We start from the raw sequence: 24851 nt of genomic DNA, 5'->3' as shown, positions 1-24851 counted from the left end.
AGCTGGAGAGATGTGTCCAATCTGACTCTTCTGTTTGTGGAAGCAAACTATTTTGCCTTTCCAGCAACCTGAGCCACATCTAATCCTCTCCCATGCCCCTTTCTTCTGTCCTACCTGTGCTCCTCACCGCTGTGTGAATGAGCACATCTGCTTGGGCAAGTGTGTTGGGCTTCAGAAGTAAATCACAGCAATTAAATTTCTCTTATTAAAATGCATCAGTCTTACAGCAGCGTCACCAGAGATCTGTTTGCTCTTTCATGCAAACATGCACTTTTCCAAGATGAACTTCAAACCCTAGCTCTGAAAATGAGGAGATGCCTTTTCCATTCACCTGCAGCCTAGCTAAAAACTCCTCTTGGCTCAGACTCCCCTCCACAGAATAGTCTGTAATCTCTTTGTATTTGTGGACCTCAGGTAAGATAGCACTCTCCTTTCAGGTCAGGAAACTGGAAACATGGAGGTTGCTGACAAAGGTAAAACTGGTTTTAACTTTCCATAAAACTGATGAGAGGGAAGTAGTAGAAAGCCTATATAAAAAAAAAAAATCCTTCTCTTCTTTTTGTGCATATTTTATATATATGCCTTGGGAGTTAATCTCTGTCATGGGTAAGTGTCAACATTTGGGTATGAAATGGTCACCAACAACATTAGCCACGTCAGTACTAAATGTACTTTCTTAATTCTTCACATCCCTATTTTACTGTATTCACTTTCAGTTCTTGCTACCAAGGCTGCTATGTATGTTTGAAGAAATGCATGGATACTTGAAAGAAAAAACAACTCCAAACAACAAAACAAAACCTCACCAGAAAAGTCCCAAACCTTAGCTAAATCAAAAAATCTTAAATATGTTGAATCTAAGAACTCTGCGCTTTGTATGAAGGCTTGAACTTTAGCCAGGTTGACCAGTCTGCCTGAAGCATGTTCTCAGCTGTCAGCCAGAGGGATCCCCAAGGTGAAAGTTTAAAATCCTCATCAAGCTTCTACAACTTTCATGTTTCCAGCAAGTTCAGTTTCCTTTCCCTCATCACCCCAAAAAGTATGCTGTCAGACCCACTCTCCTTTCACCCCAGTAAACCAGGGTGTGATGGTAGTCAATTAATTTTTTTTTGAATTCCTGAAAACAATGTAGACTATTCCACCAAATCATGTAATAAAATGTTCACATCTCTAGAACATTGTATTCTGCATTTTAATCAGCTTTGTGGCAACTATAAATGCAAGGCAAAAGCATCATAGAATCATAGAATGGTTTGGGTTGGAAGGACCTTAAAGATGATACAGTTCCAAACACCCTGCCATGGGCAGGAACACCTTCCCCTAGACCAAGTTGCTCAAAGCCCCATCCAACCTGGCCTTGAACACAGCCAATTTATTTTGTCAGAAAAATCTTTCAGCATGTTTTCTGTGTTAAAGCAGCTTCCTGACCCTGCATTTCAAAACTGATGAAACTGTAGGATACAGAGGCCTCAAAATCCTTCTTGTAGAGTTGTATGAGCAGCCAACACAAAGTGAACTGGAAGGCAGCAGCCAGTGTTAAGTGAGACTCTGGGTCTTTCCCTGCATATGTCACTGTGCTGGTTTGGGCTGGGGCAGAGTTAATTTTCTTGAAAGTAGCTGGTGTGAGGCTGTGTTCTGGATTTGTGCTGAAAAGGGTGTTGGGTAATAGAGATGTTTTTTATTACTGCTAAGCAGTGCTTATACAGAGTCAAGGCATTTTCTGCTTCTCATATTGCCCTGCCAGTGAGGAAGCTGGGGGTGCACAAGGAGTTATGAGGGGAGACAGCCAGGACAGCTGACCAAAGGAATATCCCATACCATATGGCATCATGCTCAGCATATAAAGCTGGTGGAAGAAGGAGGAAGTGGGAGGGAACATTTGGAGTTGTGGTGTTTGTCTTCCCAACTACCTGTTACCCGTGATGGAACCCTGCTTTCCTGGGGATGGCAGAACACCTGCCTGCCAGCGGGAAGTGGTGAATTAATTCCTTGTTTTGCTTTGCTTGGATGCATGGCATTTGCTTCACCTATTAAACTGTCTTTATCTCAACCCACAAGTTTTCTCACTTTTACTCTTCCAGTTCTCTCCCTGATCCTGCTGGTGGGGAAGTGAGCGAGTGGCTGCATGGGGCTTAGTTGCCAGCTGGGGTTAAACTGTGACAGACACAAAGCAGTGCTGTTGTTATCACACTGTTTATTTGCTGTATGTGCTTTCCCTTCAGCTGCTGTCTGAGATCATTTCAAGATACTCTTCCATGCTCTGATGAATTCAAAACTGCAGAGAGTTAATTCAGTGCTCACCCCAGGCACCCGACACTGGGTGGTAGTCCCTGTATCTCTGCAGTTCACACTGCCACTGAAGCAAGTAGAGAAACATCCCTGAGGAATGAGGGATTATTTAAACTAGTTTTTGGATTGACTTGCTTTTGTTTAAAGCAGATGCTTATTGGGAGGAACGATTGGTCTCAGCATGTAACTGACCTCAGATTAATTAATAACCACTGTCTGGAACCCGACACTACAAACGGGAAGCAGAAAACAAACAGTTTAAGCCATCTGTGCTAACTTTTGCTTGAGAGCTTGGCTGCTCTTATTAGAGGGTTGTGCCTTTTCCTGTGGCACACAGAAAGGAGAGGGGGAGTCCATTATAAAAAGGTTAGTTCCCATAGTGTGATCCACCAAAAGAGGGGAAATAGGGGGATGTGTTGTACCTCAGCCCTCAAAATTCTCAGTAGGTTTCTCTGTACCAGTTCTACCACTGACAAGATTTTAATGGATTTATTTTCTGTTAAACCTTTTTCTCCCCCCTAGGTTCATCTTCTATTTTACTAGTTTCTGAGGAAAGTAAATGCTCTTCCCTTCCAGTTTCATTCCTTTCCTTTCTTGTGCTGACATTTCTTGTGATCAGTGGAAGCTGGTAGTTGTGGGATACAGGTTGTTTATGTGCTCTTTAATTTGCTGTTACTGGAGATGGTTGGGAACGCTGTAGCAAGCTGATTTTGGAAAATGAAGACTTACTGTAGTGGAAACACTTCATAAATACTGTTTCAGCTAAAAAGGTCAGGAAATCATTCTCATGTGCGGAATATGTTTTCCTGAAAAATGTGTGGAGAGCTGTTCACCCAGGACACGTTGCCAGCCTGTACACATCTTGCTAGCCTCCAGACAGGGCCATTACTATTGCCATCTTGTCAATCCTGGAAAAGAGAGATGGGCTTGCTGTCTCCCACGTGTCGATGTACATGCAGAGCTGCCCTCCAGCAGCTTAAACCTTCCTGTGTAGTATCCCATGCTGCTTGCAATGGTGGCAGTGGAGATGGAGTATGGACTTTGATGTGTACCTGGTAATTAATGTATGCATGCAGTCCTGGGAGAGCTTGTCCTCTGCCCCCCCCAAACATGCTGATGGCTGTATTAGGTACTTCCTGGCCTCAGTTAGGCAGAGGTACCACATCCTTCTGTTGAACCTGCATCTCTGTTTTATGTGGATTCCTATGATGGTGGCATAGGTCTCAGATGTTTCATCAAGATCCGTAGCTTCAACGTAAGCTCCATCTGCACTGGGGTCTGGTGCCTGAGAAAGTGAGTGACTCACACGCCTCTGGACTCCCACTGTTAATTGTAACAGCAGCAAAACTTTAGAGGTACAAGTCAAGGTTCTCTGGCAGCACAGCACCCAAAGCACTGAGACCTCCACTTGGATTCCCAAAGGTGCCTCTGTGAGGTAAGGTTATAAGTTTCGAAGTGTGAGTGTTGTTCAGCAGTAGATGCTGCAAGTGAACTGTGAACTCTTCCTGTTGCCTGAACTGTAGGGTTTTTTAGACTGAAATAATGTATTTGCTTTCCTTTTTCCTTGCCCAATGCTCAGACAGAACAGTTGTGGGGAAGTAAATACTTGTTGCCAGATGTGAATGATGTCAGTCCTCTGCTTGTGAAAGCCACGTGTGGCTGTGGTCTTGGGGGGTTTCCTCTCAGAAGTGACCTGGCACTCCTGGAGCTGCAGAAACACATCGATCCAGGTACCATTTGTAGTCCCACCACATTCAGCTGTGCCAGGGTTAATGATTATAACAGGTTTCAGACACGGGGCACAGTGTTTAGTATGTGTGTGGGAAGGGGGTTGGGAAGACATCTGTGTGTCTTGCACAGTGAAGGATGTGAAATGAACAGCAAGGGTGAAATGAACAGCAAGCCTTCAGGCAGGATTGATTCCTCTTATCTGGCTAAAATAGGGTTAGGAATGTGACTTTAAGGTAAAAGTACAGGCTAGACATGACCTAGAGAATAGAAAAGATCACCTATTCTACCTGTCTTCCCAACCTGTTACCGCTGTACTATGACATCATTAAAGTTAATGAGCCAAAAATAAGCAGGCATGTCCCAAGAGAGCTGTTCTTTTTTTTTTTTCTTCATAAAGACTGGTATGTACAGGACTAACATAATATGCACCTCTGTGCTGGTAGCAAAGTAATGTTTGAGATAGCAGGAAGTGAAATTTAAAAGAAAGATGTCAGGTTGCCTATACCCTTTGTCTAAACCCCAGAATATTCTTGTTAGAGGAATATTTTGCTGCAGTATATAATTTAGATTTTTATAAAAAAAGTGCCAAGCTTGGACAGAGCTGAGAGAAGTTACTCCTTCCAGTTTGCTGTGTACAGCTTGGGGCAGAACCTGGGGGAAGGAAAGGATAAAAACAGAAGACAAATGTTAAGTGTTAGGGAAATGTAATGTAAATAGAGCCAGTGCACAAGCACAGAGCATGTGAATAAGGAGGCTTTATAGCATATGGATCTTGCCATGTCCTCTTAATAGTATCCACAAAGAAAATGCCACAGTTCTTCAAAGAACTGTCTAACTATGTTCACTGATGATGGGAGGCTTCTGCACTAAAGGAGTGAAGTCCTGGGTCAAAGTGGCTTGAGGAAAGTGTCTTTCTTCAAGGCCCTGGATCCATGTCACTTTGGAGGGCCTCCTCTCTCATCTTCTTAGAAACAGCCTTCAAAATATGTTCAGTTTGACTGTGCTGTGGCCTCAAATAGGGGTATCAGGAGAAAGCCTGATCTGACTCATTAAAACAGTGCTCTTGGGCATCCAGCGAGTACAGCAAGGGAACATATACATTATTAAAGCTCTGTCTCATCTGTTCTGCAGTCTTGTTGTGGGATATTTGGGAGGAGGGGGGAGATGAAGCAACGAGTTAAAAAGCAAGAAAAGCAGAGGGCTGACAGAAGTAAGAGCAGGAAAGATGTACCTGGTGTTGATGAGAATTTGCTTTCCAACACAGACAGTTCAACAGGAACAATCAGCTGCTGGCACACTGTGGAGAGGAACAAACACTGCTGCAGGATCTTAACAACAGGATGGGGAGAGACAGGAGCTGACAGTGAGTACAGGTTACTCTGACATCAAAGGGCATCATGACCAATCAAGGGCAGTGCCAGCTCAGACTGAGAGCAGTGCCAAGAGAGATTTCCCCTCCTCCCTAAGTGTTGCCTGCAGTGTATGAAACATTTTCCACCTAGGAGCCAGGCTGTCTCTTCTGTTGGCAAGCCGGGAAGCTTTGGGAAAGGCAAAGCCAAGATGGAAGCTAAGCAAAGGGGAATGAACTCAAGGGAGATGAAATCACACTCACAGTGAGTGTCCAGGGTCTCTGGCCCATGTCACCACTGCTGCTTGGCAGTGTGGTCATATACCTCATGTCTCCTTGGGACATCTCAGTGTCTGGGGAGGAGAAACTGCTCCCCCATTTGCAAACAGGAGAGCTGTACCACCCCCTCATTCCAAGCAGCCACTGACCCTCTTCCGAGAAATGTGGGATACACGTACCTGGCTGCAGCTGGCACAGAGCTGGTCTGTGTCCTGTCTGACTGGCCCCTGTGCCAAAGTCCAGCACAGATAGTGGTAAGGAATCACCCCGCTTACCTGGCTGGAGGTAACCTGGAACAGCTGGTGAGTTCATGACAGACTTGAGGATGCTGTCAGAAGATTTGTGCGTGCTCATCTGTGCCCTGCAAAGAGGCATCCACCCCTGGTGGCGTGCTACCTTTGCTCTCTCTTAGGGGCTTGGCCCAACATCTCTGGTATTTTGGTGACCCATGCAAGAGGCAAGGATGAGTTATGGGGACTACAGGCCTTAACATATCATGCACACTTTCCACTGTTGACTGACACCCTATTACTGCTCCTGGCTGATGGGCTTAGCTCCCTTTGATCCAAGCAACACAACAGCAAAAGCCAAGGTGGCTCCATACAACTGTCTGGAGAGTGACTCCTCCTGAAGCACATGAAATATGTAAAATACATGAAATACATGAATAACACAGATGCAAAGGGATGTAGACCCCAGGCTGGGGTCTGCCCCCAACAGTGTGTTAATTGCCTCCCAGGAGCAGTTAAAGGGCTGAGACTCCTTACCCCTGTAAACTCCCTGATGATGTTGGGTTTTCCAGGGAAAGAACTGGTTGCCAGGCTCTAACAAGTGGAGATCTCTCTCCTTTCCCATGAGGCCTGTGCTATGGGAGACTCCTGGGGACAAAATATTGAAGAGACTAACATCTGTGAGAGAGTTACAGGGGCAACTTTTAGCACAGTGTGTAGCTGAGAGTGTGGAATGCGCTGCAGACAACCTCGACACAAAGCCATGTCCCTCCCTGGCTTCCTGGATGTGGATGCTTTTGACACTACTGACAGGTGATAACCCCTTGCTTTCTCCTTCTCTCTTCTTCCCCTTTTCCTTTTTTTCAGGGAGATTCTGGGTGGCCACAGATCTGTTTGTTTGACAGACACAACAAAGTGGTCAGTACTGCAATCTGAGGCAGTGACAAGTGTCATCCAGGGTCCCTAACAGTCTGCATCAGGGTTTCTGCCTTCAGACACTGGATTTCACCAGTCACAAAACAAAATATTTGATTAACTAGAACAGAAGCTTTTCAGGCTTTTGTGCATTTTTACTCAGTAAAGAGGTTGTCATGTATACCAGGTTTGTAACTGGGATCATGTCCCTCCAAACCCTTCCTCTTTGGAAGTTCAGACTTGAGTGCTCTGTTTCAGAAATCCTCTTTTCTACTGCAGTAAACCTTGTGGTGCTGTGGCACTGATATCAATTCAGTTCCTGAAAGGTGCCTAGGAAATATTATCCTTCAGCGTCTGGGTGCATGGCCAGTGTCAAGTCCTTTACACAGCTGGTATTCATCTGTCAGAATTGGTATCCCTGTTCCTCTTGGATAATCTGATTTACCAGAGGGAAGTAACTGCTGCAGCAGCATGGGTAGAGAAGATGGACTGCTTTGGCTGCAGTGTTGCTTTGCTGGAAAGGAAGTGATCTGAAACTTGGTGTGAAAGCTCATCCATTGTAAATATACCTTCAGGTTTCAGAGAGATTTATCTATGCCAAGCTTTTAGTCTTGTCTCTCCTATTAGGAAGACCATACTGACATGATTCCATTTGCTAGAAGGTTGTTTTTTCTTTTAAATATACCTTCTTGGGGGTGAAAAGATAGTGTCTGACTTACCTAAATTTTCCTGTGAGCTGGTAGCTCAAAATCAGACTTGGAAGTGAAATGTGCTTGTGAAGAAGGATTTTAATGCTCAGCCCTATCACATGTATGAATAAATTACAAGCCAGGAAACCTCTGCCTGCATCCATCTCCTCTGATTTCAGCACTACTGTGTACTACATACACATCCATTCTTTAAACAGAAGATAGGAAGCTCTTTTCCATCTCTGTGCTGTATATTGTAATCCACTTAAATATGGAAATATAAACAGAGGAGTTTATGTGATGAAGCAACATGATGTCATGTAAACAACTGAACTTAGAACCATCTGCTGCTAAATGGCTGAAAAACTGCAGCCTGCCCTTACACCAGGTCATTCAGGTACATAGTTCATAGTTAATACATACATACATACATACAATACTTAAAAAATCATGTGTGTAACTTTTGATTTAGTAGACGTACCAAATACCAGTGTCTCTGTTGCTTAAATGAAGCCTTTCTTTCTCTTTTCCACATCCCATGTTACTTTTGCAAAGAAAACCTCATATTCTAGCACAATTCAGAAAACATCAGTCAATCTGTACAAAAATAATAGTTCCCCTGAACTAGCAGAGCTGTAAATTGCAGTATTTTGTCAGGCTGCTGTTGCTGATGACTGACTTGTTGTGTTATAACTAACTTTAAAAAACTGCTCTGCCATCGTGACAGCAAATATGTTGTGGTTTTGGCTTAAAGATGTGATTTCCACAATGTGTCTTCAGCTGTGCAAATAGAGCAGCTTAGGGTTTGTAATTTAGTGCTGTATCACAGACCAGAGAGGCTTCCTATCGTGAAAATAAGTGTGGCCTTTGAAGGTTTCAGTCAGTATGTTATTCCCCTAAGATGTGGAGGCAGGATGGGTCACCATGCCTGCTCCTGGTGGCAGGGAGGTAGGCAGAAGGAAACCTGTCCCCAGGGTTCCTGATGTGCCAGTCAACACTTCTTATATCTGGAAAGAGGATGTGCTTCCCAGTGAAGTGACAGCCTTGTCCTAGGAATAGTCCTGTCTATGCCCTGGGAGATTGACGGAGCTGCAGGGTGAAACCAGGCTCTGGGACATGCCTGTGGTGGCAGCAGAACCCCCTGGCCTGCCACACAGGACTTTATACCTTAAATTTCACTGGGAGAAGAGTGTTAGGAAAGCTTCTGGCAAACCTGAAGGAGAGAAATTAATACTCCTCTGAACATATTTTTTTTATGACATAGAAAGGGGCAGCCAGGTGCTGAGGGGTGTAACTGCTAAACTGCTAAGGAAAGTGTCACCATGTAAAATAATTTGGACTTCCAGTGCAGAGCTAACATTGAAATGAATATGCAGGATATCTGCTCTTTATGTTGTCCCTCAAGATCTGCTGCCTGGTCTCCTTTTGGACCACCTATTTGATGCAGAGGCATTTGGTAAGAGAAGAGACACAATCCATGTTGAGGTGCAGCACTTTGTACAGAGGAGCTTTCCCTTTCCAGCTTTCTACAAGCAAGTCTGGATCTTATATTATAGATTTACCTCTGAGGGAAAGGGAACAGCAGATCCAAGAATTATTTGCATCTTTTGAAGGAAGAGGCACTGCAATATTGAAGAAGGAGGCATAGATGTTGGGGAAGGGTTGCATAATTAAAGCATGACAAGTAATTCCCATAAGTGTGGACTCTAATGAGCTCTTTTCTCTAGTTCTAGACTTGTTTGAAGCAAGGGTAGATCATAAATTAATCTATACAGCATTGAGGTGTGATTTTTTTTTTTTTTTTTTTTTTTTTCAGAATAACTCTTCACTGCAGGACAGCAGCTTTACCACACTCCAAATGCTATTCCTGATTCATCCTTTCAGAAATATGCACAAATCCCACAGCACTGATGCTTTTATGCTTAAAGAGGGCACAGTAAGTATTTGCTGCACCAGCTTTAACTCTTCTATGCCATTTGGCTACAATATCAACACAGGAATTTAAAATCAAGAGAAGGTTCTCCTGACCACCAACTCCTCCACCAGCCCAAGCTGCAGTTCAAACTAACCTGGCTTTTTGGTTCCTTGGGCTCCAGGGGTTGTATATTAAAGTCTGGGGAGAGAAGGAGGGCTTCTGCCTGGCATTAGCTGGATGTGCTTGAATGGTGTGTGTGAGCTTTTTATGGCACAAGGAATGGGACTACGAAATCCCAAACAGATTTCTCATTACAATTTCTCAAGTAGCTGGGAATGCAGCACATCCTGATGCTGCTATAAATGTCCTTCTCTTTGCTGCTGCACAAAGTTGATTGTCCTATCAAAGAGGGATGTTCTATGTAATTGCAATGAAGATGTTCTCCTGATTCATTGCTCTCGCTTTGTGGATTTTTTTGTCTTTCCTTAAAAGTAGCTTAACAAGAAACGACAAGCTGCTGGTTTTATAAGCAGAGATTTTTAAAATTTTAGCAAGCGCTGGATTAAGATGAGTGGCGTGAAATTTTGATTACTTTTTTCTCCCAGAAAAGATTGTGCTTAATGTTGGTGCTCAGATACCCTCCTTTTCATACTCTAAGTAACCTGTCACATTTTTACATGGACTGAGAGGCCTCCAAGAAGAATCCGTAACTTTTGACGTGACTAAACGCTTACAAACTCAAAAGCAGATCCGTATATCCTTGAAGCAAAACAGCCTGAACTGGCTGGAAGCTGTTGTTTTAGCATCTACTTTTCATTGCAAGAGCCAGTTCTTCATATGTATATTTCCTTTGCGTGCAGAATGAATGCACTCACATACTAATAAGGATCAGTTGCTATTTTCTTCTCAAGACACATACAGGATTTGATCTATGCTTGCTGTACTCTCTGCTCTCCCCTAATTTAGTGGCACTGTTTATGTAATTGCTGCTTTTCTGATTAAACTGCATGAGTACAAGCTGAAGGTTTGACACAAGGCAGCCAAAGCTTTTTAATTGCCTTTAGCTTGCCTGTAGCTGCAGCACAGCTCTTTGAATGCAGCTGACTCGTGAGAAAGTCTGGGAGAGAAATTATGCACTTTTTATTTATGCTTTTTCTTTGGCAAAATTGCTCTGTGAATTTTTATCACCTAATGGTTTCTCTGACACTTTTAAAAACTGTGCAGCTTCTCACCAAGAGACTATTTTATATGAGACTTGGGCCAGTAAACCATTTCTGTGATCTGGGAAGTGCTATGCTTCCTTCACAGAGCAATTCATTTTGAAATTAGCTGGGCCTGCCTGCTCAAGAGGAACTCACAGTTGCTTGGCTGGTAGTCCTGAATGGACCTATTAAATGCCATATTTCTGCAAAAAAACCCCAGCAAAAATCTATTGCTGACTAGCAGGTCCTGAAATTCATGCATATCAAGGGTAGCATAAATAGTTTCAGTGTGTGATTTTGGAGAGAAAAGTGGTCTCTGGCTCAGTAAATACTAACTTCTACCCAGTCTATTGAAAAAGGTGGTTATATAAGGTAGAAGTCAGCTGGGGCTTCAGCAGAGTTTGGAGGAACTGGCTTCCATTCAAAATGCCTTTTAAAATTCACAGCATTTAGTGATATGGTTGCTAACTTACTTACCCTGTACTAAGGTATGGCCAGCCTTGTGTTTCTCCCATGTGGTTCCAAAGTACAGTCTGAAGCTCCAGGTCCTTTCTCTCCCCTGTCTAAGGTATTTTACAGAAATGATATCACCCTATATCACCCCCACTGATGTACAAGGGAGGTTTGGTCCAAGGCAGTTTAAATGGGTCACTGCTGCTGCCTCTGACCAGCAAGGTGGAGTTGTGTCAGATTCAAGCACTTTGAATTCGTGTGTGTGAAAATCAGTGTGTTATGGGTAGATGTCTGCTCACTACAGCGAATTGTAATGGCAGGCTCCTATCAAGTGATGTGCTGCTTTCCACTGTTTTCGGACAAAAGTTTCCAGCATGAATCCTAAACTGTATTTAACTTGCCTTTGCATGTGAGATTTAGTACTTAGAAGGGGACAGGAGACCTGGAACACTACAAGATACAGTGAATAGAAGAGGTGTAAGGAATGTGCGCCATAGGCAGAGGACGGGGACTCGTATGTAAAGGCATGACAGCAGGAGCACACCATGCTCTAAAATCATGACAGACTCCATGTTTAGACTTGCAAGAAAGAGAGCAGGTTCCAGAAGGAGAGAGCACAGATGTTTTATTCGGGAGTGAGGGCTCTTCAGTCCTAGCAGGAAGCTAGAGAGTGAAACTAGGTCCTGAAGACTTGTGGTTGGTCACCAGTGAAGACAGTCCATGACAGATTTCCCAGGGTCCCTAACCACTGCTATTTGCTCACTTTCTTTCACCTGACCATGGAGAAGAATCCTAGTTAATGGAAACTGCAGGCAGTGCTCAAACTGGGTTTTGAATTTTCATGATATAGAGCTACCCTAAACACTAATGTTGGTGCTCAGCCCCCATCCTTAACAACAAACTACATTTGTCTTGTCCTGTGCCCTGGGGACACATTCTGTGTGTGTATATTTTCTTTTGATGCAGAATGATTGCACTCACACACTAATAAGGATTAGTTGCTTTGTGTTCCCCTGTTGTATGTGAAGGTACCACCAACAGACACCATTTCTTGAGGAACTGGCAGCACTGGCTACTGCTGATGCTGTGTGGGTTGGAAAAAGGACCTTGTTCTGCTGTGAGCACAGCATTGCTTGGGATATCTGGTAATGAGACCAGTTGGGAGGGAGCTATTCTCACTATGTGATCAAGAAATTAAAACACTTCAGTGGGGGCAGTTTAAGTTGAATTCCTCAGTAATTGTCCCTCTCCTTTCACAGAAGTTGCTCAGGAAATACAGTTCCTGTGAAAAGCCCAAGGAGCATCTTACTCTATCACTTCCTTCTCTAGCTCGGCTGGAATTCAGTACATTCTTTTTCCTCCAAAGTAAAAGTATGAAATTTAGCAAAAGTGTGTGCTGTGTCCTGGTCCTGCCTTGTAATTCCCTGGGAGTTTTGCCTAGAGGTGACTGGGTTGTGTATATCCACATGGTTCCGTACCAGTTAGGAGTCTGGAGAGTGCTGGGAGCCTTGTCCAGCTATGTGAGCCTTTCAGAGTGGTGATGCAGAAGGAAGAATACAGTCACCTGGCTTGCAAGAGGCAAAGCAGAGTTAACTGTTTAAAAAATAAAACAGACTCAATTATACCGCACGTTTCTCAGAGTAGAAAACCATGATTTAGTTGCTTGAGGGTTTTTCTTGTCCACCTCTTTTTTATTAAGCTCATTTTTCTTTATTCCTGACTTGTGACAGCTGAATTAGTTTTCTTGAGAGGGAGATGAGTGTGTGTGTGCCAGGTGACCACGTTTGTTTATTGTGATGGTGATTGAGTCTTCCGGCTGGATTAGAGTAGTCACAGATGCTCAGCACGTTGGATCACAGCCCTAATTTTGAACATGCATGCTTTTAAGTATGCACTTAACTAAGAAATGCTTCAGATCAGGTTACTAATGTTTTATCTTCGGGCTTCCCGTAGGTATTTCCTCACTTTCCTCCTCTGCTGCCACCACGTGGACATATCTCAGTGTTCATTAAGGTTTGCATTAATCTTTGAGAAGCATATCCCCTATCCTTGATTGTACTGCAGTTTTTAACCGTACACAACACGTTTCTTCATTTGCCATGAAATTCAGCTGGGAAGAATCTGACATATTAAAATAACAAAGCAAGGAGAGAGAATCTCCATCATGTTTTACTTTCCCATTTTTCTACTGAAAAAGTTCCAGAAGGTGTGCATTTTTCACACTCTGGAAAAGGTTATGCAGAGTAACTGAGTGTGCATAGCAAGTTACAAACATCAGACAGAAGCTTCACAGGCATCTCAATCAAAAGTCAGGCTCAAGCCTGAGCACAATTTTTCCTCTGCAATGAAATGTTGAAAGCAATGAAATGTTGGGGTGGAGGACTGATCTTGTCCCCTGTCCCCTTTCAGTCCAGGATGCAGTTTAGGGGTAGTTGCTGGAAGGAAATCCCTTGAGAGTGCTTTCTCCTCACTTTGTATCAGAGAACACCCTTCTGAATGGCTGGAGTGGAGCAGTCTTGTTTGATCAATTTACAGCCTTGTTAGAGGAAAAAAGTTTAAATGAAACACAGACTTTAATGCATCAAATGCTGCTCTAGGTGTATGGGAAACTTGTTCAAAGTGATAAGTCAGCTACCAGGACAGATTACAGCTGGGTTCAGTCCTTGATATTAGCCACATAGCAGGTTGTTCCATGTGGTTACAATACCTACAAGAATAACTAAATCTCATGTGGTTTTATGCATTACAATAGCTCTGACAGAGCAAGTTTGGCCCTGGGGCTGTGAAGTCCTAGTGCCAATATGATAGAGAATTGCTATTCAGTCTCAGAGAATCAAGAATGACTTTCTATTTTCTCTCTCTTTCCTCCCTCTACTGGCCGACAGAATAAGATCAGAACACATTCAGAATTTTCTTTTGCTCTTCAGAGACATCCTAATCCAGAATTCAGCAAAACTTCCAACTTCGACTCATCTTGAAGGTAGAATTGAATGAGCTGAAACAGATGCATCAAAGACCTACATGGGGTTTCTGTGCTGCTCTGGGGCTGTCTTTGGTTTCAGCCCTGGGCTACCATCTGTCACAGGAATGTTCTAAAAAGGCTGATGTCCATGAGTGCCTTAGACAGAAAATGCCCTGAGAGAGGGCCTGGTGCACCTGGCTGCCTGGGGCCAGGCTGACCATTATCACTCCAAAACTGCAGAATGGCCACGGGGTCAAGGCACCTCTGGAAGTCTCCAGTCCAACCCCTGCCCAGAGCAGGGTCACCTAGAGCAGGTGGTAAAGGGCTGTTTCTAGTGAGGTTTGAATATCTCCAAAGATGGAAACTCCACAACTCGGGGCAACCTATTCCAGTATCTGGCCACTCTCACGGAAAAAAAAGGTTTTTCTTTCATTTCATTGGAATTTCCTGTATTTCAGTTTTGTCCCTGTTGCTTCTCATCCTTCCATGGGGCATCACTGATAAGTGACTAGTTCTGTCTTTACTCCTTCCTACCAGGTGCTTATACATATGGATAAGATCCCACTGAGTCTTCTCTTCTCCAGCCTGTACTGGTGTATGGGGTTGTTTCTCCTCTCAATTTTGGACCATCTGAGGATGCACTTTGCCTTCTTGTCTGGGTCATTTATGAAGATGTTAAGAAGTATTGGTCCCACCATTAACCCCTGGGGTCTACTGTTGGGGACTGGCCTTCAGCTGGAGGGGAAAAAGAAAACACATCTCTCTCAGAAGCCACGTCTTGGTCTCATGTAGTGCACAGATCTAGGACAATAAAATAAGTTTCCTGGTGGCATCTCTACATGCAGTGAGGTGCATTTATTGACCTGTGCAACAGGGATGAAGCCTTCTGAGTGACAAACAGTGCCAGTGCTTCCTATTGGAGAGGAAAATTCGGGCACAAAAACTTTTAACCAAGCTGGTGTGGGAGAACCTGATGAACTCTTTCCCTCTCTGTTTTCCTCAGATCTTGAGATCTCACTGTGCAATGTATTGACAACATTGCTTGGAAGGACACCATAGCCTTTACTAGATGTTTCCACCTCTGCAATCTGTATCATACCTGTTCCCTTGATAAAATAGCTTTTGGACCAGAGGAGTCAGTGTTCACAGGAACGCAGCCTGCATCATTCTGTTCCATCTAGAAGCTTTTGGGGATGCTAATATCCAGATGCAAATATCCAGGATTGGTGTTAAATACTTTTGCACCTCAGAGTTTTAGACTTTTCCTTCTAGATTGTTTACTGGTTTATATTTTCTGAAAAGCAATCTCTGAGTATAAAATGAGATGATATAGCAACAAACACTTTTCAAAGTCTGCTTCTGCTGAAAGAAAGCCCGTCCAGCTGCATTAAGAGAAATATGAGCCTCTTAAATCTGCTCACCACCCCAACAGAGGGAAGTTATATTCTGTTCTGCCTTAGACAATTTAGTAGCAGCCATTTCAAAAACACCGTTCAGCATCTTAAAAGCAAACATGCTTTTGACAAGACTTCTAACAAAAAAAAGGACCCCCATAAAAGTCATGAGTAATAAAAATTATTCTCTTAAATATAAGAGAATAACTGGTGAAATAATGGGGGATATACTGGACTAAAGTTAAATTTTGCTATCTTTTTGACTACTATCACCTCAACGTGTGGGTAAAAAAACTCTCTCCTGGTCTGTATGAGAGTTATTTGGAACAGACCTACTTTAGATTTAATACACTTCTTAGACTGATGGTGAGAAAGGCCATTTTTAACCGTCTCTTTTTTCCTTAGGAGAACTCTTGGTCTTTCTTCCCAGCTTCTTCGAAGTTTTTCATCTATGGTAGATTAACTGTTTCACAGCTTTTCTTCTGAGAGTCTCAGAAGTATCCCGTGTATTGTGTTAAGGTGCACTTCTTATAAGACTTTTTGGGATCCTCCATCTTGTAGGTTCACCCCGCTACTGAAAGCAGTTTTGAAGATGTAACCTACAATACCTTTGGCAATGTTTTATATGGTGATTCTAATAAAACACTTAGTCTCTACCTCTCCTCCTCCTGCAGTTTTTCACAGGACAATAGCCCTGCCTCCATAGATCACAAGTGATCCTGTATACTAAGGAGAAATCCAGGACACACAACTGTTTGGAATTGCCATAATTTTCACCATCAAAATCCTTGTTGCTCTGAGGTATTTTTTAAATTTCTGCAGAAGTCTGTGAGGACACAGTTCAATCATCACCTTGACAAGATAAAAATTAAATATCTCAGTTCTAATCTGAAGTTTTTGCAGTGAAGTGGTGCCAGTAGCATGTTTACTCAGAGCAAATTAATGTGGATAGTCATAAGCAGTGGTAACAAATTTGTTGGCCTTTTTTTCCTGGATAAGTATGTAGTGTAACAGCAATGCAGAGGGCCCCTGAAACACTGGTATCCTGCAGTGTCTGTTGTGGCTTCATATAGTTGAATCCTTTGGAAACTTTCTGCAGAAAAAGGAATATAAAGGATTTTGAGATGCATTGGTGTCTGTGAGATGACATGTGATGAAAAATGCCCATGTTCTATCCAAAGCTTTCAGGTTTATTTCTTGCCAAGCACATCATCCATCAGATGATGAGCTCAGAAGTTATGGATTGCCACGTTAAACACTGGGGAAGTAATCCCTGGAGGACGAAACAAAAGCCATGACTATTTCTTACTCATATAGGAGAATTTGAAATACTGTGTTTTCCAGTTGTAGGGCTGGTGTGTTTCCATTACTTACTTCCCAAGAGATCCAGGGGTGTAATGAATTGTACTGGAAAAGCACATTTGGCATTTTGTTGGAATATCCAGGTGCAAAGTCTGGAATACTAAATTTTGCTGGGAAGAGTGATGGAAACCTCCCTGTTTCTGGAAAGCATCGTATCTGAGTGTTGCAGCCATGGGAAATACCCTCCCATGTATGGAATTTAGGAAGTCATTCCAATCAGCTCAGCAATAACCACTGCCTTCTCTCCTTTCTGCTTATAGAGGAACAACTCTTTCAGCCGAGTAAACACGCCTGAGTGTTTTGTACTGGTATGAGTGATTTGTATTTCTTCAGGGTAAAAGCTCTTTGCTCCCCCAGTCCCCATCCTGCTGTCCATCCACTCAAGAGATTTGCCTGAAGACAGGCAAAAAAGTTGTTGAGTACCTCGTGAGTACCTCAGCCTTCTCCTCATCCATTGTTACCAGTTTTCCAGCATTGTTTATTGGTGGGGGTGTGGTGTGTGAACAGTTGTCCATAAACTTACTCAATAGTTCCTTTGGATTTATATGCTTTCAGATGATCCCTTTTCTTAAAAAGACAGAGAACCTCTTTTTCTTAAAAAAAACTCAAATCAACCAAGACACCCAACTTCTCATAAACAATTTCCCAAGCCTTCTGGGAGTACGAGGTAGCTGGACCTTCAAGACTGCTGCATATTCTTCTGTGAGAGCTGCAGTTAGCTCTGGTAGGTAAACACTGCTAACACACCCACGTAGCAAGAAGTATTGTGGGTTGTAAAATACCTCTGTATATTGCATTTTCAAGTGCTGTAAAATTGCTTTACAGCATTAGCTTTGACTTAGTTATTAGTAGCAAAGGGGTGAATGAGGTGTTTGAGCATTTTGTTTGAGGGCTTGTTTATAATTCTTCTAATCCTAATGGCACCATAATTCTGAGACTTGCAAAAAAGGGGCCTGCCTAAGTAGTGGCATCTCAGTCTTCCATCTTTGCATTTGTATGACAAGCTCAGCTTAGGGAAGCTTAGGAAGAGTTAGACAGAGCTGCTACTGCTGCTGTGATGGTCTGAGAACTGGCTAACCCAGCCCACCATTGTACATCCATATCTGAAACAGTATTTCTGTTCCTCTTCAGATTTATTGGTGCCATCTAGGGACAGAACTGTGAGAGCCCTGCTCCTGTCTGTCCTTTTTCAAGACCTTATGGTTTCTTGCAAAAAAAAAGCACTTGTCCTTCCAGCAATATCAGCTTTGTAATGCATTTTCTTTAGCAGTGACACGTTTAACCTTTCTCAGAACCGTTGCTGTTATAAATATATGGTGCTTTTCAGATACACAGAAAAATCACCCTATAAAACGTGATTTATTAACCACGTGTGGAGGCCCAGTATTTCACAATAGCATTTTACTCTCTAGTTATCCAGAACTCTTCTCATCTGAGCAAGAATAGCACTCAGCTGCATACAACACACCTGGGAGCGTGAGGGTCAACACTCGGCTCTCAGCAACTCAGAGGCCAAAAATCTGCCAGGCACAGGAACAGAAACCTAGGTCCACCAAAGAAGGCAAGATCCAAGACCTTCTGAGGGTTGTTACCTTCGAAGTACAAAATAAGAGTGCCAGCTGGATGGACTCTGGTAGGGAGATGTAAATGGGGACAGGTGTGATTATCAAGACAGGATACATTGCACCAGCTTTTTGCTGTAAGGCTGCTACAGAGGACCATGTTTAAAGCTTTACTACAGACAAGGAAACAGCATCAACCACACTCTGCATCCAAAGAAGCCAATCACTGCATCATCACCAGCAGTCACAGACATGGCCAGGCTGTGGTAAGTCCATGCTGGTTGTTTCTAATCACCCTGTTATTCATTTACTGGGATTTCCTTTGCAACCTTCCCAGGGACAGAGGTTGGCTGACTGATCTGTCTGTCCCTGGATCATTCTTCCTGCTCGCATTGGTGAGGACTGTGATAGTCTTTCCAGTCACCAGGGACTTCCCCAATTTCCAAGACATTTGAAGGTGATGAAGTGGCCTCATAAAGATGCTGGGTACCTCCCTTCTTGTCCTGGGAAGCAGATCTTCCTTTTCTCCTCTTCTACTCATTTTCTGCCTCCATTTTTTTATTGTTTTCCTACGTAAAATACTCTCCTGGGGACTTTTTCCTCCTGCATCTCCACAATTTCCCTCTCTGTAATTTCCTTTTTTTTTTTTTAATTTAATTTTATTTTTTTTATTTATCTTCACACTGGGCACTACACTCAAATAGCTGCTCTTCAATATGACCCCTCTCCAAAGAACCATAACATGAGAAGATGCTTAAACAAACAGGCACTCACCTAAGCACCATTAACCTGGGCTTATCTCCCCACATCATACTTATTTTTTAATGAAAAACTGCTGGCTGCCTCAAAAGATATTGTCTAAACAAGCACAGAACAGCTCCTTAGAGAGATGATCTCTCCAGTTTTATACACTCCAATTTATTACCACATCATATTTCTAAGAAAATGGTTTTACTTATGCTTTTCTGCAAAGCACTCTTCTCACATATTATTTTTAAACTTTCATTACAAAAATGAAAAAAATCTATAAAACTTAAGTAGTAAAATGAGATGATCCTGATTTAGTAATGTTAAAGGGTGTACCTAAGCTAAGTGGAATGCGATCTGGAATGTCTCCCCATGGTGAGAAGACTGAAGGAGATCACATAAAGACAGAAGAAGCAAAAAGAGGTTGAGAGGACATGTGAGAGGACATGTGGGGAAACGCCGCCATCCCAGGGAGACATCGGCTGAGCCGGCTGGGGGCTCACACCTTGCCCCTGGTTTGAATGGATGACAGCGTTTTTCTTAAGCTTCGTTGCTCTCAGGGTAAGTTTTGGGGATTCACACCCACCCACACTATTTTTGTAGCATCTTCCCCCGCCCATACTAGTGCACTGCACCCAGAAGCTGCCTGTAACCTTGGGAGGCGAATTTGCCCCGTCTCCAGCAGCGTTTTTCAACCTTATGCAGGCAGATGTGCACTAAAGCCGATCCCAGAAACATCTCTGCTCTCCCCCCCTGGAATGCATTAATTATGCAAGCATCCAGACAGCTCCTCCTGCCAAACCCACCCGATGTCCTTATCTTAGGACAAAGCACGTTGCCCGTGAGAGGTGAGGAAAGGAGCGAGGGAGGACACCTGTGAAGACCCGACTATCTTTCCTCCCGGTCACAGGCGCTTTAGGTGGAAAATCAGCACTAAATCTTTCCTCACCTTTAAACCAGTTCATCCCTTCATTGTCTCCAGATGCAGACAGCTTTATGCCTAGCCAGGAAAAAGAACTGGGGGTATCAAGTATCTGCACTTTTAAATGTTATCAGCCACTTCCCTTAATTTATTACAATAAATTGCTGATGGAGGAAAAGAACAGGATTTACCCGCATACACATAAAGAATATTTCTGCTACTACTTTTTTCAGACCTCTGAAGATTTGACTTTCTTCCCTCTCTCTCCCTCCATCATTTATGTGAAATCTGCCTTATATTTCCCTGCGTTAGCTTTGGTGTCTAGACTCTCTTCCATTTTTCATTAAAACAGTGTTGTTTTTGCTCACCTGCTGGTTATTTCTTTTAACTTCCCTACTGCAGAGAAGAAAGTGACTTTCATTTGGAACTAACTTCAGCACTGAGACATCCAGGAGCTCCTAATCGTTAGGATCTACAACCCAGGTTTTTAGGTTTTTCTCCCACTTCATCTAAAGACTTGCACCCTCCAAAAAGAAACTGCTTTTATATGGGAATGCAACTCACTCAAACGTCATACTTCACTATGCCACACCACTGAGAGCTCCTAGGTAAATTAGAGACTGGATTAGTGTGTATCTACTGCCTTGTACTGAGAGAGCCATAAATACAAGAGGTAAAGAGCTGAGACAGATTATGTTTGGGTAGTGCCACCTTGGGTATTACTTAGTCGTTAATAATGTTTCTATTCATTTTTTAGAAATATATTAGAGTTTTTTTGTTGGCACAAAAATGTTCCCACTTTGTGGGAGCATTGGGCACCCACAACCCCTTCTCTCATGGTGCCTCCAGGAGGAGGAATGGATCCTGTCCCTGAATAACAGAGAAGCCTCTTTGCAATGCAGCAATGGTTGTGCATGCCAGAGATAAGTCCTGCAAAAGGGTTTGTTATGATCCCTTCTCCTCACTGGGAGGAGAGAGAGGACGCAGGAGTGAAGAAAGGGTAATGATACTGAACTGCAGGGCTTCTGTGAAGGTACCACAAATGCTCTTCTGCTGGGTATATTTCCTTGCTATAGTCTCTTGGCCTGCTTTTCCCCATGACCATGGTCTGTGAGCTGTCACAGACCTTCTCCTTTGCTCAAGGAGAAGACCTCAGTTCCAGTTCCTCAGACTCCCTCACTGCTGCAGCACTGTGGGCATGCACATGCCCTCATGCTGACCTCCTCCTGTGGCCTGTGTTTTGTTTTGTTCATCTCTCCTGTGGCTCATCTTCATGTTGGGTGCTGCTGTGAGAGGTGTTGGACTTGACATCTTTGTAGAAGACATTTCCTGGGAGACCATACAGCTCCGTGGCATCACCACAGGGCACCAGGCAACACAGCATGGCAGCTCTGGGATTGCCCCATGCTTTCCAAGTAAATTCCTCTTCTATTCAGCAGCACTCACCAGGTATGCATTCACCCCTCCTCTTGCTCTGTTCTCCAATAGGCCTTGTGTCCTCTCCTCCCTCCTGAGACTCACTGTTTTTTGATGTATTCCATGTGATCCATATCACTTTGAGGATGCAAGGGCAGTAGGATGGGTCCTGCCACCTGCAGTCACAGGGCAAAGACATCTGTATCCCTGGAGAGATCCAATGTGCCGTGTAGTTGTAGCAGAGCACAGAGGATAGTCAGCAAAGTGGTGGGATGTCACGGTCAATCAGGAGCTTGATTACAGATGCACAGCAGGGAATTGCCCAGAGAGATTGTGGATGCTCCATGTTCAAGGCCAGGATGGGTGGGCCCTGAGCAACCTGATCTAGTGAGTGGCATCCCTGCCCATAGCAGGGGTTTAGAACTAGTTGATCTTTAAGGTCCCTTCCAACCCAAGCCATTCTATGAGTCTGTGAAGGACGTTGTTCTTCCACTGCTTTCTTTCCACAGAGTAAGTGCTGGAAAGCTGGATGTAGCTCTTGTTCAGCGTGATGCAAAGGCAGAGGAGGTATAAGTGTGTTTTTAGCATCGTAAGATATTGCCATACAGCAGTGCTTTGCATGGCACTGCACATGGTAACTGGGTACAGAGCTGCTGTTAGCACTGGAACAGCACCTGGGGATGGGTTTGTCATCTTGGGTGTGAACCCAGACTTAGGGTGCTTGTAACATAAAGCTGTGCTCCAGAGTTGTTTGGGATCCCTGTTCAGACACAGCAGTCATGATCTAAATTGTGGATGGTTTCAGTGTGCCTTGGCCAGGATCTCAGAAAGTTGAACGTGCGTGTGCTTCTCTGTTTAGGACCAGGATTAATACGGTGAACACTCTAATTTAGATTCCAGGAACGAAGTTCAAGAATCTACGCTTGCACAGCCAGGAGGGCTATTTGAGGCAAAAGTGAAATTGATTTTGGTTTAAAAGGGCTGTAAAAGAAGATAGGAGTAAATATGGAGAAAAATAATCTAAAATTGATTAGAAAGCAGCTATTACCCAGCAGGCAATAAACCACTGAAGATAGACCATTGAATAACCATGAAAAGAAAATGAGAATGCTGTGGTATATACAAATAAGAATCGAACACTGCGCTCCTGCAATGATATTTTTTTGCTTCAATCAGTGTGTCACTCCGACTGAAGAGTGTTTTAAGATTAGAAACTGTTGTGAAAGACTAAAGATGTGTGCCCTAGACCTTGGAAAAAACTTTGAATCAGGATTGGTAACTATCAGGGGGATTTATACCAAAGTTTACCCTAGAAACTCAGCACTGGGGACATACTCTGGGAGTGGACTGCAAGCAGAACCTGTGGGTCAAATTAAGTCACAGATACCAAACTGAAGGAAAAAAAGATGGATTTCATACCTGATGCTGGCATGGAAAAGGACAATCTGGCTGCACACTTGCAATATCTGGAACATGAAACTGTGGCAGTGGTTTTAATTACACAGATGGGACTTACTGAATACACCAGTCTGGAGACTGTAGAGAGATTCCCAATGAATGGCTGTATCACAGACATCATTACTGTACAAATTTCAACTACATTTTTACAACCACACAGTGAACTTTGCACACCTAGAGATGTGCTCAGGGCATTTTTACTTCTAGTTCTCTCTTCAGCCCAGACTTGATGCTGTATGTAAGGCATATCTAACGTTAATGAGAAAATAAAATTATACATTCCACTTTGTCCTTGGGAATTTATAGAGGTTCTATTACCCAATATACCTGTGAACTCCTTAGACTTATGGATTAGTTCCAAGTGAATGAAATAATTAATGTCTCACCAAGCTATATATGGCACAATTAAATATTTTAAGAGTAAGAGCCTAAGTGTTAGTTCAACCATTCAAGTTGGTATGAGTTCAGATTTAGAATATCATGTGCAATCTTAAATATCATTCACAAAATTCTTGACGTGAAGTGCTTTTAGGATAGTCCTTGTAACAGCTAGGACATTAAGCTTAATCTTGCACCCAGCTGTAATAATACCTATGTTTTGAATAATTATATTAATGTCAACTATTGTATTGATAAATGAGAATTACTGTTTCTTTGAGATAAAGGTTTATGCAAACTCGTGCTTGTGATACTGCCTCTCTACCCAAGGGGTGGGTATGGCTCAGTGTTAGCTTGGACCCTGTCTGGTTAGACAGTCACCTAAGGGGCAGGAACCAGAAATGGTCCAAAAGTCAAGGTTTTTTACATGCCTCTTCAACAGACCTTCCCACAACATTGCAGTGTAGTGCCTTGGATGTTGTAAGTGGTCCACGTGAGCATCTGTGACTTCTGTCTTCAGGAAAGTGAATTTTCCATCAGCACAAGTCAAAGACTGAACCTTTCTCCGACACTGGTGACTTCCGTGGCATTCCTGCTGCTGCTTTATAGAAACGAGCCACAGGCACCTGCCATATGTCTCACTGCATTGTAATAATTAAGCATGAGTGTCACAATCTTAATGTGTGATTATAAACCTATATTCATAACTGCTGTTTGTCTCCAAAATCAGCAATCTGGCTTGTGTCTGGATCCAGCCCCTGCACCTCCTCTGTCCTGTGTGTGCCTAGATTGGTCTTCTTCTGTCCATGGAGTTATGGTAAGCCTCTGAGGGGACCAGCTTTCCCTATATAAAGTAACGTGCTGCAGGGGGATCAGACTGAAGGAAATGATGGCACTACAAGCAGCTGGTGGAGTGGGATGGAGAAGCAGTGCTTCTGTCTTTTGGGACTCTTTTTTTTCTTTTGAGACCTTAGGTTTCCCTTCAGTCTTCTGTGTCTAAAAGCTTGTGATTTTACACAAGAATCCCAGCCTCCAGAAAAGAGAGAATTACATTTGTATCAAAAGTATATAGAGGGGCAGAGGAGGGAGTTTTGAAGGGCCTTAATTTCCTGCCAGTGTTGGGGTCGAAGAGAGTAAAAGGACTGTAAAGAAGAAGACATTGCATCTTTCAGAGGAGCAATGAAAGCAGGTCTAAGCAAGCTGGGCACAGACATATACTTCCTCTGGTTTACACTCTTTGTTGTATATTTAGTTTATTATAGCTGCTGGAAAGAAAGAGCCGATATTAGGTTTGAAAACATGACTTATATAAGATAAAGGAACCCAGAAATACAATGCACATAAATATGAGAAGAGGGAATAGGTTGCTCTCAGAAATGTGGAATAAATTTGCAGAGGCACAGTAAAAGATGAGAGATTGTAAAAAGGCATTAGGGCTGTCACTGTAAAGGAGTCAGGGAATTACACAGCAAGCTCACATTACCAATTCAAACTGGAGGTTGCTTTAAAGAATGGCCTGGTCGTTAGAGGTAACGGAAGAGCAGTGCAAAGTGCATTGAAATCTGATATTCTTTTGGAGAATTCAGCAGGCTCATATGG

General features: G+C 43.1%; 1 long non-coding RNA gene across 1 annotated transcript; it reads left to right on the top strand.

Moving 5' to 3' along the window:
* The first annotated feature begins 9324 nt into the window (after nucleotides 1-9324).
* LOC108641032 lies at nucleotides 9325-16202 on the top strand. The gene is made up of 3 exons (XR_001921689.1): nucleotides 9325-9417; nucleotides 13005-13064; nucleotides 16082-16202. It is a non-coding gene; the product is annotated as an uncharacterized LOC108641032 (long non-coding RNA).
* The last annotated feature ends 8649 nt before the right edge of the window (nucleotides 16203-24851 follow it).

The sequence above is a fragment of the Manacus vitellinus genome, unplaced genomic scaffold (assembly GCF_001715985.3).
Source record: "Manacus vitellinus isolate BGI_N305 unplaced genomic scaffold, ASM171598v3 scaffold_5_pilon, whole genome shotgun sequence".
Classification (NCBI taxonomy): Eukaryota; Metazoa; Chordata; class Aves; order Passeriformes; family Pipridae; genus Manacus; species Manacus vitellinus.
The sequence above is the reverse complement of the archived record's forward strand: the minus strand, read 5'-3'. Positions and strand labels throughout refer to the sequence as shown.